The sequence below is a fragment of the Salvelinus sp. IW2-2015 genome, linkage group LG22 (genome assembly GCF_002910315.2).
Source record: "Salvelinus sp. IW2-2015 linkage group LG22, ASM291031v2, whole genome shotgun sequence".
Classification (NCBI taxonomy): domain Eukaryota; kingdom Metazoa; phylum Chordata; class Actinopteri; order Salmoniformes; family Salmonidae; genus Salvelinus; species Salvelinus sp. IW2-2015.
Window position 1 is genome coordinate 18837727 of NC_036862.1, and position 17674 is coordinate 18855400.

Consider the following 17674-nt stretch of genomic DNA (forward strand, 5'->3'; position numbering starts at 1 on the left):
ACAAAAGGAAGGGGAGTTGTTGGTTACTCACCAGGAAAAAGAGAACTGAGCGCACACCCCAATTCCATCGACGGGCTGCAGTGGAGCAGGTTGGAAGTTCCTTGGTGTCGCACAATTCACCAACAAACTAACATGGGTCCAAGACACCATACAGTAAAGTGAAGTGGGCATGGACCAAAAAACTATTCCCCCTCAGGAGACTGAAAAGATTTGGCATGGGCTCCCTTAGATCCTCAGCTGCACCGTCGACGAGCATCCTGATCTGGTTGCATCACTGCATGGAATGGCAACTGCTCGGCCTCCGACCACAAGGCACTACAGAGGGTAGTGCGAACGGCCCAGTACATCACTGGGGCCAAGCTTCCTGCCATCCAGGACCTCTATATCAGGCGGTGTCAGAGGAAGGCCCTAAAGATTGTCCAAGAGTCCAGCCACCCTAGTCATAGRCTGTTCTCTCTGCTACCGCACGGCAAGTGGTACCGGAGCGCCAAGTCTAGGTCCAAGAGGCTTCTAAATAGCTTCTACCCCCAAGCCATAAGACTCCTGAACATCTAGTATACTCCCTTTTAACATCTAGTCAAATGGCTACCCAGACTATTTGCATTGCCCCCCCCCCTCCACACCACTGCCTCTCTGTCATCTATGCATAGTCACTTTAATAACTCTACCTACATGTACATACTACCTCAACTAACCAGTGCCCCCGCACAGTGATTCTGTACCGTCATCCATCTGTATATATTGTTATTTTTTACTGCTGCTCTTTAATTACTTGTTACTTTTATCTCTTATTCTTGTCCATATTTTTTTGAAACTGCACTGATGGTTAGGTGCTTGTAAGTAAGCGTTTCACTGTAGGGTCTACCTATACCTGTTGTATTCGGCGCATGTGACTAATACAATTTGATTTGATTTGATTTAAAGTATACTGAACAAAAATGTAAACGTAACATGCAACAATTTAAAAGATTTGACCAAGTTACAGTTCATATGAGGAAATCAGTCAATTGAAATAAATAAATTAGGTCCTAATCTATGGATTTCACATGACTGGAAATACAGATATGCATCTGTTGGTCACAGATACTGTACCTTAAAAACKTATTGTGGCTGCAGGGGCAGTATTGAGTAGCTTGGATGAAAGGTGCACAGAGGTGCCCAGAGTAAACGGCCTGCTCCACAGTCATAGTTGCTAATATATGCATATTGGATAGAAAACACTCTGAAATTTCCAAACACTGTTTTAATTATGTCTGTGAGTATGACAGAACTCATATGGCAGGCAAAAACCTGAGAAAAAATCCAAACAAGAAGTGGAAATTCTGAGGCTGGTCGATTTTCTACCAAAATCCCATTGAAATCACAGCGAGATATGAATGAGTTTGCACTTCCTACGGCTTCCACTAGATGTCAACAGTCTGTAGAACTTTGTCTGATGACTACTATGAAGGGGGGCCTAATGAGAGGAGAATTAGTCAGGTCTGCCATGAGGTGACCATGCTTTGACCATGCGCGTTCACATGAGAGGGATCTCAGTTCCATCGCTCATCTGAAGTCAATGTAATTCTCCGGTTGGAACGTTATTCAAGATTTWTGTTAACAACATTCTAAAGATTGATTAAATACATCGTTTGACATGTTTCTACTGACTGTTACGGAACTTTTGGACATTTTCTTCAGCTTTTAGGGAACACGCTTCGTGACTTTGGAATTGTTTACCAAACGCGCGAACAAACGTAGCTAATTGGACATAAATAACGGACATTATCGAACAAATCAAGCATTTATTGTGGACCTGGGATTCCTGGGAGTGCATTCTGATGAAGATCATCAAATTAGGGGAATATTTATCATGTAATTTCTAGTTTCTGTTGACTCCAACATGGCGGCTAATTTGACTATGTTCTGAGCGCCGTCTCAGATATTTGCATGGTTTGCTTTTTCCATAAAGTTTTTTTGAGATCTGACACAGCGGTTGCATTAAGGAGAGGTATATCTATAATTCCATGTGTATAACTTGGTATTATCATCTACATTTATGATGAGTATTTCTATTGAATCGATGTGACTATGCAAAAAGATCACTGGATGTTTTTGGAACTAGTGAACGTAAACACGCCAATGTAAACTCAGATTTTTTTATATAAATAATTGAACTTTATCAAACAAAACCATAAAGGTATTGTGTAACATGAAGTCTTTGGAGTGTCATCTGATGAAGATCATCAAAGGTTAGTGATTCATTTTATCTCTATTGTGGCTTTTGTGACTCCTATCTTTGGCTGGAAAAATGACTGTGTTTGTCTGTGATTTGGCGGTGACCTAACTAATCGTTTGTGGTGCTTTCGCTGAAAATCCTATTTGAAATCGACACTTTGGTGGGATTAACAACAAGATTACCTTTAAATATGTATAAAACACATGTATGTTTGAGGAATTTTAATTATGAGATTTCTGTTGTTGAATTTGGCGCCCTGCCTTTCACCGGCTGTTGTCAATCGATCCCGTTAACGAATTGCAACCATAAGACGTTAAAAAAAGGGTAGGGTGTGGATCAGAAAACCAGTCGTATTTGGCCTGCTTGGAGGTCATTTTGCAGGTCTCTGGCAGTGCTCCTCCTGCTCAAAGGCGGAGGTAGCGGTCCTGCTGCTGGGTTGTTGCCCTCCTACGGCCTCCTCCACGTCTCCTATGTACTGGCCTGTCTCCTGGTAGCGCCTCCATGCTCTGGACACTACGCTGACAGACACAGCAAACCTTCTTGCCACAGCTCGCATTGATGTGCCATCCTGGATGAGCTGGCACACCTGAGCCATGTGTGTGTTGTAGACTCCGCTCATGCTACCACTAGAGTGAGAGCACCACAGCATTCAAAAGTGACCAAAACATCAGCCAGGAAGCATAGGAACTGAGAAGTGTCGTTGGTCACCACCTGCAGAATCACTCCTTTATTGGGGGTGTCTTGCTAATTGCCTATAATTTCCACCTTTTGTCTATTCCATTTGCACAACAGCATGTGAAATATATTGTCAATCAGTGTTGCTTCCTAAGTGGACAGTTTGATTTCACAGAAGTGTGATTGACTTGGAGTTACATTGTGTTGTTTAAGTGTTCCCTTTATTTTTTTGAGCAGTGTATGTCTCTGAATCTTTGAGGCAGGGGTACATTCGGTCCTCCACATCACCCGCCTCCTCGAGTTTCTTTTTTGTGAAAAAGAAGGAGGGAGGTCTGCGTCCGTGCATTGACTAAAGAGGTCTAAATTCTATCACGGTGGGGTACAGTTACCCGCTACCTGTCATCGCTATGGCGACGGAGTCATTTCACGGAGCACGTTTTTTCACAAAACTGGATCTCAGGAGTGCGTATAACTTGGTGCGTATCCAGGAGAGAGATGAGTGGAAGACAGCGTTTAGTACCACATCCGGCCATTATGAGTACCTCGTCATGCCGTATGGGTTGAAGAATGCCCCAGCAGTCTTCCAATCCTAGACGAGATTCTCAGGGACCTGCACGGGCAGGGTATGGTAGCGTATATCGATGACATTCTATTATATTCCGCCACAAGCGCCGCGCATGTGTCTCTGGTACGCAGAGTACGTGGGCGACTGTTGGAGCATGACCTGTACGTCAAGACTGAGAAATGCGTGTTCTCCCAACAGGCCGTCTCCTTCCTGGGTTATCGCATTTCCACATCAGGGTTGATTATGGAGTGTGACCACATTGCAGCCGTGCGTAATTGGCCGACTCCCACCACGGTAAAGGAGGTGCAGCGGTTTTTASGGTTTGCCAATTACTACCGGAGGTTTATCCGGGGTTTTGGGCAGGTGGCTGCTCCCATTACCTCACTGCTGAAGGGGGGACCGGTGCGTCTGCGGTGGTTGGCTGAGGTGGACAGAGCGTTTTGTCGCTTGAGGACTCTGTTTCGGATCCCTCTTTGGCATTCATAGTGGAGGTGGACGCATCCGAGGCTGGGATTGGAGCCGTGCTCTCACAGCACTCGAGCGCGCCACTGAAGCTCCACCCCTGCGCTTTCTTTTCGAGGAAGCTCAGCCCGGCAGAGCGAAACTATGACGTGGGGGACCGGGAGTTGCTGGCTGTCGTAAAAGCCTTGAAGATGTGGAGACATTGGCTTGAGGGGGCTCAACACCCTTTCCTCATCTGGACCGACCACCGTAATCTGGAGTACATCCGGGCGGCGAGGAGACTGAACCCTCGCCAGGCAAGGTGGGCCATGTTTTTCACCAGATTCCGATTTACGCTATCGTATAGACCAAGTTCCCAGAACGATAAGGTAGACGCACTGTCCCGTCTGTACGATACAGAGGAGCGGTCCATCGATCCCACCCCCAAACTTCCGGCCTCTTGTCTGGTGGCGCCGGTGGTGTGGGAGGTGGCCGAGCGGGCATCTCGGTCAGAGCCTACTCCACCTCAGTGTCCAGCTGGACRGAGGTACGTGATAGGTTAATTCGGTGGGAGCACATGTTACCCTCCTCTGGTCATCCGGGTATCGATAGGACGGTGCAAAGCCTTAGGGGGAAATACTGGTGGCCCACTTTAGCTAAGGACGTGAGGTTTTATGTCTCCTCCTGTTCAGTGTGCGCTCAGTGCAAGGCTCCTAGACACCTGCCCAGAGGGAAGTTACAACCCCTCCCCGTTCCACAGCGGCCTTGGTCACACCTGTCGGTAGACTTCCTGACCGATCTTCCTCCGTCCCAGGGTAACACCACGATCCTGGTCGTTGTGGATCGGTTCTCTAAGTGCTGTCGTCTCCTCCCTTTACCCGATCTCCCTACGGCCCTACAGACTGCGGAGGTCCTGTTTACTCACGTCTTCCGGCACTACGGGGTGCCTGAGGACATAGTTTCTGATTGGGGTTCCCAGTTCACGTCCCGGGTTTGGAGGGCGTTCATGGAGCGTCTTGGGGTCTCGGTCAGCCTGACCTCTGTTTTTCACCCCGAGAKTAATGGGCAGGTGGAGAGAGTAAACCAGGATGTGGGTAGGTTTCTGCGGTCCTATTGCCAGCACCGGCCAGGGGAGTGGGCGAGGTACGTTCCATGGGCAGAGATGGCCCAGAACTCACTCCGTCACTCCTCAACTAACCTTTCGCCCTTTCAGTGTGTGTTGGGGTATCAGCTGGTCCTGGTACCGTGGCATCCGAGCCAGACCGAGGCTCCTGTGGTGGAGGTCTGGGTCAAGCACTCGAAGGGAACCTGGGAGGCCGTCTACGGGCACCTGAGACGGGCCGAAGGGCGGCAGAAAGCGAGCGCTGACCGCCAATGCAGTGAGGCCGGGTCTGGCTCTCGACCCGAAACCTGCCCTGCCGGAAGCTGGGTCCGCGGTTTGTGGGGCCATTTAAAGTCCTGAGGAGAATAAACGAGGTGTGTTATAGGTTACAGCTCCCCCTTATTACCGTATTAACCCCTCGTTTCATGTGTCTCTCCTCAGGCCGGTGGTTGCTGGTCCGCTTCAAGGAGCTGAGGTGCGGGAGGTCCCTCCGACCCCCGGGACATCGATGGGGCCCCGGCGTACACCATACTGGATTCCAGGCGTTGGGTGAGGGGCCTGCAGTACCTCGTGGATTGGGAGGGATACGGTCCGGAGGAGAGATGCTGGGTGCCGGTGGAGGACGTCTTGGACCCATCTCTACTGAGTGAGTTTCACCGCCTCCATCCGGATCGCCCTGCGTCACGACTTCCACCAAAGGTGGCTTCTCTCCCTGTTCGGGCGGTGCTCGGCGGTCGTCGTCGCCGGCCTACTAGCTGCCATCAATCCATTTTTCCTTTTCGTTTGTGTCTGTCTGTATTGTTTACACCTGTGTCTCATGAGTTGATTTCGGTGGGTTATTTACAACACCAGGACAGCAGAATTAAGCCACTAATTATTTTAGGTTTCATAATAATTGTTATACAGTAGAGCGGTGGTTCCCGAACATCTTCACTTGGGCCCCACTTGGGAACATGCCTTATTTGTGTTCATGTGATATTTTTTTTATTTTTTTATTTCACCTTTATTTAACCAGGTAGGCTAGTTGAGAACAAGTTCTCATTTGCAACTGCGACCTGGCCAAGATAAAGCATAGCAGTGTGAACAGACAACACAGAGTTACACATGGAGTAAACAATAAACAAGTCAATAACATGGTAGAAAAAAAAGAGAATCTATATACAATGTGTGCAAAAGGCATGAGGTAGGCAATAAATCGAATAATTACTAATTTAGCAATTAAACACTGGAGTGATAAATCAATCAGATGATCAGATGCAAGAAGAGATACTGGTGTGCAAAAGAGCAGAAAAAGTTAAATAAATAAAAGCAGTAGGGGGTGAGGTAGTAAATTGGGTGGGTAGTTTACAGATGACTATTTACAGCTCAGCGATCGGTTAGCTGCTCGGATAGCAGATTTTTAAAGTTGTTGAGGAGATAAAAGTCTCCAACTTCAAGGATTTTGCAATTCTTCCAGTCGCAGGCAGCAAGAGAACTGGAAAGAAAGGCGTCCAAATGAGTTTTGGCTTTAGGATGATCAGTGAGATACACTGCTGGACGCGTGTTGGGGGTGTACCATCGTACCAGTAACTGAGATAAGGCGGCACTTACCTAGCATAGCCTTGTAGATGACCTGGAGCCAGTGGGTCTGACCGACGAAACATGTAGCGAGGGCCACGACTAGGGCATACAGGTCGCAGTGTGGGTCGATATAATGGTCTTTAGTAACAAAAACGAATGCACTGATAAACTGCATCCAGTTTGCTGAGTAGAGTATAGTAAATTGGAAGCTATTTTGTAGATGCATCGCCGAGTAAGACAGAGATCGAGATAGCAGTAAATATTACAGGAGTAAAAATAGACGACAATTTGTTGCGGAATAGAAAGCCGATCTTGATTTGATTTTTGATTGGAGATGTTGATATGAGTCTGGAAGAGATTTGCAGTCTAGCCAGACACCTAGGTACTTATAGATGTCCACATATTCTAGGTCGGAACCGTCCAGGTGGTATGCTAGTCGGGCGTGCGGGTGCAGGCAGCGAACGTTTGAAAAGCATGCATTTGGTTTTACTAGCGTTTAAGAGCAGTTGGAGGCCACGGAAGTGTTGTATGGCATTGAAGCTCGTTGGAGTTAGATAGCACAGTGTCCAAGGAAGGCCGGAAGTATATAGAATGGTGTCGTCTGCGGTAGAGTGGATCAGGGAATCGCCCGCAGCAGAGCAACATCATTATGTATATCAGAGAAAAAGTCGCCCGAGAATTGAACCCTTGACCCCATAGACTGCCAGAGACCGGACAACATCCCTCCGATTTGACACACTGAACTCTGTCTGCAAATAGTTGGTGAACCAGCAAGGCAGCATTAGAAAAACCGAGGCTACTGAGTCTGCCGATAAGAATATGGTGATTGACAGAGTCGAAAGCCTTGCCAGGTCGATGAAGACGGCTGCACAGTAATGTCTTTATCGATGGCGTTATGATATCGTTTAGTACCTTGAGCGTGGCGATAGGTGCACCATGACCGGCTCGGAAACCGATTCCACGCGGAGAATGTACGGTGGGATTCGAAATGGTCATAGATCTGTTTGTTGACTTGGCTTTCAAAGACCTAGATAGGCAGGGCAGGATGGATATGGGTCTGTAACAGTTTGGGTCCAGGGTGTCTCCCCTAAGAGGGGGATGACCGCGGCAGCTTTCCAATCCTGGGATCTCAGATGATAAGGAGAGGTTGAACAGGCTGATAGGGGTTGCGACAATGCGGCGGACAGTTCAGAAATAGGGGTCCAGATTGTCAAGCCCAGCTGATTTGTATGGTCCAGGTTTTCCAGCTCTTCAGAACATCTGCTATCTGGATTGGGTAAAGGAAAGCTGGAGGCTTGGCGAGTAGCAGGGGGGCGGGGCTGTTGGCCAAGTTGGAGTCGCCAGGAGGAAGGCATGGCCAGCCATGAGAAATGCTTGTTGAAGTCTTCATTATCACGGATTTATCGTGGTGACCGTGTTACCTAGCCTCAGTGCAGTGGGCAGCTGGGAGGAGGTGCTCTTTTCTCCATGACTTTACAGTTCCCAGAACTTTTTTGGAGTTGAGCTACAGATGCAAATTTCTGCTTGAAAAAGCTGGCCTTTGCTTCCTGACTGGACTGCGTGTATGGTCCTACTTCCCTAACAGTTCATATCGCGGGGCTCTTGCGATGCTATTGCAGTTCGCCACAGAGTTTTGTGCTGGTCGAGGGCAGTCAGTCTGGAGTGACCAAGGCTATATCTGTTTTGGTTCTGCATTTTTTGAACGGAGCATGCCTTGTCTAATATGGTGAGGAAGTAACATTTAAAGAATGACCAGCATCCTCAACTGACGGATGAGGTCAATATCCTTCCAGGTACCCGGGCCAGGTCGATTAGAAAGGCCTGCTCGCAGAAGTGTTTTAGGGAGCTTTGACAGTGATGAGGTGGTGTCTTGACCGCGGACCCGTGGCGATACAGGCAATGAGGCAGTGATCGCTAGATCTTGATGAAGACAGCAGAGGTGTATTTGGAGGGCAGGTGGTCAGATATGTCTATTGGGTGCCCATGTTTACGGATTTAGGTTGTACCTGGTGGTTCCTTGATGATTGTGGAGATTGAGGGCATCAAGCTTGGATTGTAGGACGCGGGTTAAGCATATCCCAGTTTAGGTCACCTAACAGAACAAACTCTGAAGCCTAGATGGGAGCATCATCACAGATGTGTCCAGGGCACAGCTGGAGCTGAGGGGGTCGGTAGCAGGCGGCAACAGTGAGAGACTTATTTCTGGAGAGATTAATTTTTAAAATTAGACAGTTCGAACTGTTTGCAATAGACCTGGAAAAGTATGACAAACTTTGCAGCTATCTCTGCAGTTGATTGACACTCCTCCCCTTGGCAGTTCTATCTTGACGGAAAGTTTATATTTGGGTATGGAAATCTCAGAATTTTGGTGGCCTTCCAAGCCAGATTCGGACACGGCAAGGACATCAGGTTGCAGAGTGTGCTAAAGCGTGAGTAAGGCAAAACTTAGGGAGGAGGCTTCTGATGTTGACATGCATGAGGCCAAGGCTTTTTCGATCACAGAAGTCCAACAATGAGGGTGACTGGGACATGCAGGGCCTGGTTACCTCCACATCACCCGAGGAACAGAGAGTAGTAGGATGAGGTGCGGCTTAAAGCTATCAAAACTGTCGCTAGAGCGTTGGGACAAAGAATAAAAGGAGCAATTTATGCGTGGTAGAATAGATTCTGGCATAATGTGCAGACAGGGTATGGTGGGGCGCGGTACAGCGGAGGCAAGCCCAGCACTGGGGATGATAAGAGAGGTTGTATCTCTGACATGCTGGTCTCAATGGTGAGGTCACCGCATGTGTGGGGTGGGACAAAGAGGTATCAGAGGTACGGAGATGTGAAACTACAGGGTCCATTGCAAACCAAAACAATGATAATGATAACTAGCCTGAACAACAGTATGCAAGGCATATTGATATTTGAGAGAGACATACAATAAGGCATAAAGTGATTGCAGGTCTTGATTGGGAGAGCTAGCTAAACAACAGGTAAATAACAGCAGCAATAACAGTGCTAGTCTAACACAGCAACAACAGGTAAAATGGCGACGACTAGGCAAGAGGGTCGGATTATACTACACACAGATCCTGAGTTAAAGCACAGAGCCGACAGATAAAACACAAATAAACAGAATGGAGTACCGTGAATTAATGGACAGTCAAGCAGCATCCATATAGCCACGTGATCATCTAGTGTCCAGGGCAGCCGTAGATGGAGCAGGGAGCCTCCACTAAGCTAGCACGCGCGTAAAGTTAGTACCCGGGGGTGGTCTGCTCAGACGGAGGGGTCTGCTCAGACGTGTCATGTCGACAGAGAGTCCAAGCCGGATGGCGAAAGAGAGGTTGTGAATTGTAGAATTGTGTTGCTAACTGGTGCTAGCTTCGTGGCAGTGGCGCTAGCTGCGCTAGCTGCAAGCTAGCTGTGAGAATCAGAATAGTGGCTCAGGGATTACGGCAGGAATCCGGCGTTGTTGTCGAGAGACAGTCGATGCTGGTAAATTGGTGAGTAATATCCAGGCTAATAACAGGGCTGGTGTCTGTGCAGAAGGTAAGAGCTACTAGCAGCGGCAAAAAAATGGCTAAATTAGCTGTAGCTGATTTAGACCAGTTTGATGGATTGGCAGGGCTCTGTGCGGCAAAAAAAAAAAAAAAAATCCAGTCCAATTGGCAAAAGAGGTATTGTAGCCCAAGAATTCGCTGGTAGACCTCTTCGGCTACGGCAGATGGCCTAGCTCGAGGCTAGCTCAAGCTAACTGTGCTTGCTTCGGGACAGAGGTGTTAGCCAGTAGTAGCCACTCGGTTGCAGCTAGCTAGCTTGATGATACGGTGAATTGTCCAGAGCTTGCGTCAGGAATCCGGTGATGTGGAGAGAAAAAGCAGTCCTATATTCTCTGGGTTTATATCGCGCTTGCAACTGGCAGGTATTGGCCAGGTATTGAAGCTGGCTGTGTCCGAGTTGAGGGTGAAGACCGCAGCAGTGGCTAACTGACTACTAGCTAGATGCTAGTTATCTGCTAGCTTCTGATTGGGTACGGTTCTAAAGTATAAAAAAATAGCAGGTCCGTACCACATTGGGTGAGGCGGAATGTAGGAATGTATATTCAGTTCCTAGATGGAAAGTGAAATTAAAATATATACGAAATGTATACGAAAAATACGAAAAATACGAAGACTATTTACACGGGACAAGACAAGACAAAGACACGTCCGACTGCTACGCCATCTTGGATATGAGTCACTCATATCTGAGTGACTCAAACATTACAACAAAATCTATGGGCTAAAACATCTAGCCAAAAAGCTTTAGCTGACATGAGCTAGTTGATCTGGACATTTCTGACAAGTTACAGTATAAATAGCTCTCTAAGGTCTTCAATAACTGACATGACAAGAGGTAAACTGCACTACCCAATATCGAAATTGCACCTTGTGTATTCGACTATTATAACTTCCAAGAGCAAGTTGAAAGCCTGACTGAGTTGATTAAAATATTACTTCCTACATTCAAAGGAAAAGTAGTAAATTAATTACATGTAAAACCGGGGAGGGGGGGGTTTACAGCTAGGCCGACATGGTAAATAGGACATTTTTCTTAACTGACTTGCGTAGTTAAATAAAGGTTAAATAAATACAACATTTATGACCCTTATTGTCACTCTAGGCTATCCTAGGCCTACAGTATGCTTTCAGGTCCTACACTCCCAGAGGCGATGACAGAAGGACTGCGTCCCAAATGGCACTATTCCCTATATAGTGCACCATATAGTGCACCACCTCCACCATATAGGGAATAGGGTACCATTTGGTATGCATTCAAGACCGGTTAATAGCTGCATTAATTGGTTCCCGGGGAACGAGGTGATAGAGTGGACTAATGACCTGGTACCTACAGACTCAATAAACATGTTTTTTATGCTCTTGTTATTGGCTTCTGCTTTCCCAATGGTAAGGTATACAAGGAGTAAAAAAAATACTGGTGGCACATCATTTTCTTTTGACAGAACTACAAAACTTTTTACAGCTTTTTACAGGGTGGATGGAGTACATGACCAATGTGTGTTAAACATTCAATACATAATCATTACCCTTACTGTATTATTTATTCTGTGGGTCAAACATATCTCACAGTGACCCTGGAAAAACAAGATGGGTATGTGGTTGTCCCATCTAGCTATTTTAAGATGAATACACTAACTGTAAGTCGCTCTGGATACGAGTGTATGCAAAATTACTCAAATCTAAATGTATATCTGGTCCTATCTGGTCCGATTTCTCAATAATAACAGAGTAAGATATCCAATTCAGGCAACAGGTCCCTCTTGTGTCCCAGGTAGTTGCCTTTCTGGTATGACTCAACATTTCTTAGGAATACCAAAGTTGTTAATCTGTCAAATAGCTGTCACACAGATATCATGTTACATAGAAAAGTTGTCTCAGAAAACATGACATGCATCCAGATCTCAGGCAGAATATAGTTTGAGATCTGTATTTCCTTGGATTTCTCTCTCAAAATGTYGAAAAATCCCCAAGCTTGTACGTACCGTACAGGACWTATTTTCCATTAGTGAACTATGTAAGAGTGCCAGTTGTGCTATAAGGTAGGCTTACCTTTTACACATTTACATCTAGTGTATGGATCCAGACAGTTTAGCATTTCTAGATTTGTTACATACTTAGATACAGCAGCCTCTGGCAAAACTGTCAATTTAAGTAAGGAATTCAAACGTATTGTTTTTTTGAATTTAAATAATAATTTATTACATTTGTAAAGTGCTTTTCATTATAAAATTGTAAACTCAAAGTGCATAAAATAAAAAATTGACTAAAAAAAGAGTATAAAACATATATAACCAAATCATGAAAGCAACAATCAAAGTCTAGGAGGAAGGGAAGGTTTATAGAGATGAGTCTTAAGGCCTGCTTTAAAGGCCCCAACAGTCTGAGCAGCCCTGAGATTRTCAGGAAGGGAATTCCAAAGGCATGTTGCGTGGGAGCAAAAAAAACGTTCCACCTTTGTGTTAATACAGGTCCTGCTGGCATGGAGCAGCTTGGCGTGGCTGAAATTTAGGGTACATGGAGGTCCATAGGGGAAGAGTAGGTCTTACAGGTTGGCGGGTCCGATTCCAGTCAGGGCGTTGTAGACAAGGAAGTGCATTTTAAAGTAAATTCTTTGAGGGACAGATAGTCAATGGAGATCAGAAAGTGAATAAAAGGTCAATGACAATATTATACAAATCAGCGAAGTCTGATTTTCCTCACCCCCATTTATTATTGCACCTATAAGTAACAAAACACACCAGTCAACATCACAAATATTGAACAATCAGGACAGGTCACACTAATGTTTAGCTTATGTTTTAGGTACAGACCTACAGGTAGTATGTTTTTACAAGCCTGTCTGATTTTAGCCATCCTAACTCCAAACACAATAGGATTTAAAAGTGGCTGGCACATGAGATAGTACACTGATAAAATAGTGTGTAGAGTTCAAACATTTTTCATAGAGCTATCAAATCTACTCTGGAGCAGATTTAAGAAACAACGGAAAGTGAAGTTGAGCAGCAAGGCCAGATGAGGAATTCAGGTGCTGAAAGCTTTCTATCAGGTCTCGATGAACACATAGTAATTAAAGGGATAGCGACAGTCAAAACAATACCACAAAGTCCATAGATCTTATTAACTGTCGTGTCTGAACTTGAACAGGCAAGTTTTMCTACCAGGCAGTTGTCACAATACACTTTGTCTATAATGTTGACACACAATTGCAAACGAATGGTTAAAGACAGTGTTTTTATGCTTTTAGCAAAAGAGTACAACCATATTACACAAATTAAAATACACACCCTGTTGGGTGTCATGATGACGTTATACTGTAGTGGATAACATATAGCAAGGTACCTGTCATAGGACATAGCTGCTAAATTGCTGAATTCAATAGTTCCATATGTGTACATGCAAAATATCTGTAGTTGACAGTACACAGTGGAAACTGTATGGTCATCTGAAACCAAATTAGTCATGAGAGCAGGAAACAAACCARTACTACYATACAAGTCATTTACTGTAACGGTAGTCTTCGTCCTCCTCGTYTGAGGAGTAAGAAATGTCGGACCAATAMGCAGCGTGGTGAGTATTCATATTTATRCAAATACTTTAAATAAAGAACAAAACAATAAACAGACGAAATAAACGAAGACGCAACAGTCCCGAAATAGTGAACACTAAAACACACCAACAGGAACAATCACCCACAAACCACAATACAAAACAGGCTACCTAAATATGGCTCCCAATCAGAGACAACAACAAACACCTGCCTCTGATTGAGAACCATATCAGGCCAAACACATAGAAATAGACAAACTAGACAWACAACATAGAATGCCCACTYAGATCACACCCTGACCAAACAAAACATAGAAACATATACAGCAAACTATGGTCAGGGCGTGACAYTTACAAACAAACTGCACAGAAACAGATACATTGGTTCATGAAGGCTTCTCTCCATACATATAACCACAATAAGCACTGTGTTCGCAAAAACTATGTACATTTACATTTACATTTAAGTCATTTAGCAGACGCTCTTATCCAGAGCGACTTACAAAATGTAGACGTATAACACAGTTATTATAATGATATACAAGTACTTTAAGTGTCCACTGTCACTATATCCAGCTAGTATAAATTATGCGAATTGTGTTGAGTTCTCCATTTTYCTAATAGTACCGATAAAAGTATATAAAAATAAATACAGGATTTAAGTCTAAAAGAGGATGTAAGTCTAGATCACCTAGTACAGTATCTTTCTCCAGACTGCCGTGRTGTGGACATAGATCTACTGTATGTTCTGTGTCAGTGGACTATTCTACACTAAACTACTATCACATCACTGACCTTTTATACCGTTTAAAGGCAGAAAAAACCTAGTATACAGCAGTGTGTTCACTTGAACTCCAATGACACAAATAATTAAATTGTCATGGTGTGACTGCATGACAATTTGCATGACATTTGCTTAGGCAAATGATTGGTTGATGGAGATTACTGACATGTCTGGGGAGGTGATTGACAAGGTAAACAATTCTGTGATTTTATTTGACCATGTGAAAAATAGCTCCTGCGGCAGGGAATCTCATCAGGTAGCCTAGTGGTTAGCGCATTGGACTAGCAACCGAGAGGTTGCAAGATCAAATCCCCGAGCTGACAAGGTAAAAATCTGTTGTTCTACCCCTGAACAAGGCAGTTCACCCACTGTTCCTAGGCCGTCATTGAAAATAAGAATTTATTATTAACTGACTTGCCTAGGTAAATAAAGGTAAAATAAAAATGTAAATATTACAGTATAGGTTAAATTGAATTGATCCATCAATGTTTAATCTTGAGAACACTACACTGAGAAGATTGCTGAACCTTTTTCTAGCTTTCAGTTGTCCTGAATGGTTGATGCACTTCAGTTTTCTCAAGATTAAGTGTAGAACTTTATATCACCTACAGATGTATCAAAATACACGTTTTACRTTTAATAACAAAATATATACTATATTTAATCAATTGTTTTTCTCCCACTGTAAAATTTGTAAAATAAARAAATGTATCCTCCAAAAATCTACAAATATCTTGTTCTGTATTGCAATGACAATCTTTTGTGTTCTATCTCCATAGTTGATTGATTTTACAGCAGGTGAAATAATCAAAAATGCAGATAGAGTTTCAAACTAATTTGGCGTGATATATGACTCAATATCAAATCTGCTGTGGAACAGCTCAAATTAACAAGCAAGTATTACATTTTTAAAAGTTACACATGTGGAACGCGTGTTGTTATCACTTAGTTTGTCTAGATTTGGTTACATTTAGGCAAACTGCAATGATTGTGTAAGAATAGATTCTAATAATCTTTATAGTTGAGGTGTATATGTTAACGTACAAATATCTGAACATGCCAATTTCCCTACTGAGTAGTTGTGACAAAGATTTTTAAGGACGCACAGTTCAAGCCAAATTTTAACACATTGGTTGAAATTGTCTCTATTTTCTATTCTCCTAGCAGATAGATCAAGCTTGAGAAGCTAACACCATTTTACATATTCTTGACCTTATCATAATTTTCACTCTCAGGTCACAGGTCAACATAGTATGATMAACAATATGTGTTTGTAGTATTTTTCCGGTGCAGCCAACTTCTTGTTAGGCCCAGTTCAATATTGTTGCATCATTCACATCAGACCAGTCTGAAGGGAGGCTATTAAGCCTAATGCCACTCTAAACCTCCCTGGGACTAACCCTTCAATTGGCCTAACAAGAGACAAGAGACGGTAACCAAGGCCTACCTTTGTTGTTGTTTCAGTCTCTCTGATCACACAGGTAGCTGTTGCTATAAGGTTTTCAAGGGAATTGAGAGATACAGTGGACTAATGACCTGTTTTCTGAAGACTGACGGCCAAACAAATACAGTAAACATGTTTTGCTGCTCAATTGACCAGCTTCTAAGTCATGAGGATAATGGACAGGCATCCAACTCGTTACTTAACATCCCAATGTCTCTGCGTTTCTATGTGTTATACACTTTATGTTATATCTCAAACATACAATATTACATATAATGTTTACCTTCCCTTGAAGAAATTCCCATATCAATAGAGTGCATTTCAAAACACTGAAATCCCAAATGAGTTGTCTTTGTAATGATTGCAATTTCCAGCAAGACTAAAACAAGTGGCCATCTGTCAAGTTGCAGGCATAAGGGTATTGTGTTTCAGTCATCGCTACGCCTAATATTAGTCAGGCCTGTGTACTACAGGTGTAGGATCTTTAGGTATATGAAAAATAAATATTGACAAATTATTTGATAAAATGTTGAATTTGGCCTTTATTACTACAGCCCATCGAAATGCAATTAATAACACATTCATTAATGTCCAAAAAGATTATCCAAAAATAAATCACAACAAATAAGGTTTTGAAGTGTCAGGCATATATCTAGTAGATATAAAATTGCTAAGGAAATATTTGTGTTTTTTTGGACACATATTTAACCCCTTATTTTTGTTGGCACAAAACTACCTCCATACTTCCATTTGTTTGTATGGGTTACYTTCAGATGAGTCCTGTGACACTGAGCAAAACAGAGAACACCATCGAGTTCGTGAGAGTCTCCCCTTTTCTATAGTGGGGTCATAGTATGTACAGTGATTCCTCCTTTAAAAGGTGTGTCATACTGCGGCACACCCTGCCTGCTGCTGCAGCATTCTGTGGCACGTCATTTAATTCTCAGCCATTTCTTCTGCTCCTGCAAGTTATTGCTAGTTTGACCACCAGAGGGCATTTTTGAGAAGCATTTGATAGTGTTCTGTATTGGCATTACCAGAGAATTTAAAACCTTTTTTGTAATAACATAGTATATGGGATTCATTTTAAGAAACAAATTAATTAATTTGATTAATATTATRGTGTTTCCATTCAGAGAAATATTGTCAGTGTGCAAATTCAGACCGTTGCGCTCTCAGAGCGCACACTGGACATTCGGGCGGAGGAGTTGGGTTGATTTGAGTGTTCTGGTCTTACAACGGAAGTCAAGCACCCAAGCTAACGTTGGCTAGCTACTTCCAGACACAAATGAGACCACTCTGATCATTTACTGACACCGGCCATATTCAACGGTTGTTGAGCGCTCATAAAGTAATTATTCTGCGCTCTGGTACACTTAGACGAGAGTGCTCTGAAATTCATGTAGATAGTAGGCTGGACACATTACATTTTTAACAACTCTCTTTTCTGATAAAAACTAGTTCATTGCATCATTGCATCCGCCGTGGAGCCCAGTTTCATAATATGACCATAWTTGGAACTCTGCGGTCTTCCCATTGTTTCCTATGGTGGAAATATAGGCATGTCTGTCTATTTCGCCAAATATCTCGCAATGTGTATATTTAGATTTTTTTCAAGTCGGGTGTAACCGGTGTGAAATGGCTAGCTAGTTAGCGGAGTGCGCGCTAATAGCGTTTCAATCGGTGACCTCACTCGCTCTGAGACCTTGAAGTAGTTTTTCCCCTTGGCAAAGCAAGGGTTGCTCACGTCAAAATTTGTCATTGGAACCACTCGATATGATTGGTCATATA

The 17674-nt window shown here is 43.8% G+C and overlaps 1 pseudogene; it reads right to left on the bottom strand.

The window, feature by feature from the left end:
- Positions 1-12568: 12568 nt before the first annotated feature.
- Positions 12569-14268, bottom strand: LOC111949800 (olfactory receptor 11A1-like; annotated as a pseudogene).
- Positions 14269-17674: the final 3406 nt, after the last annotated feature.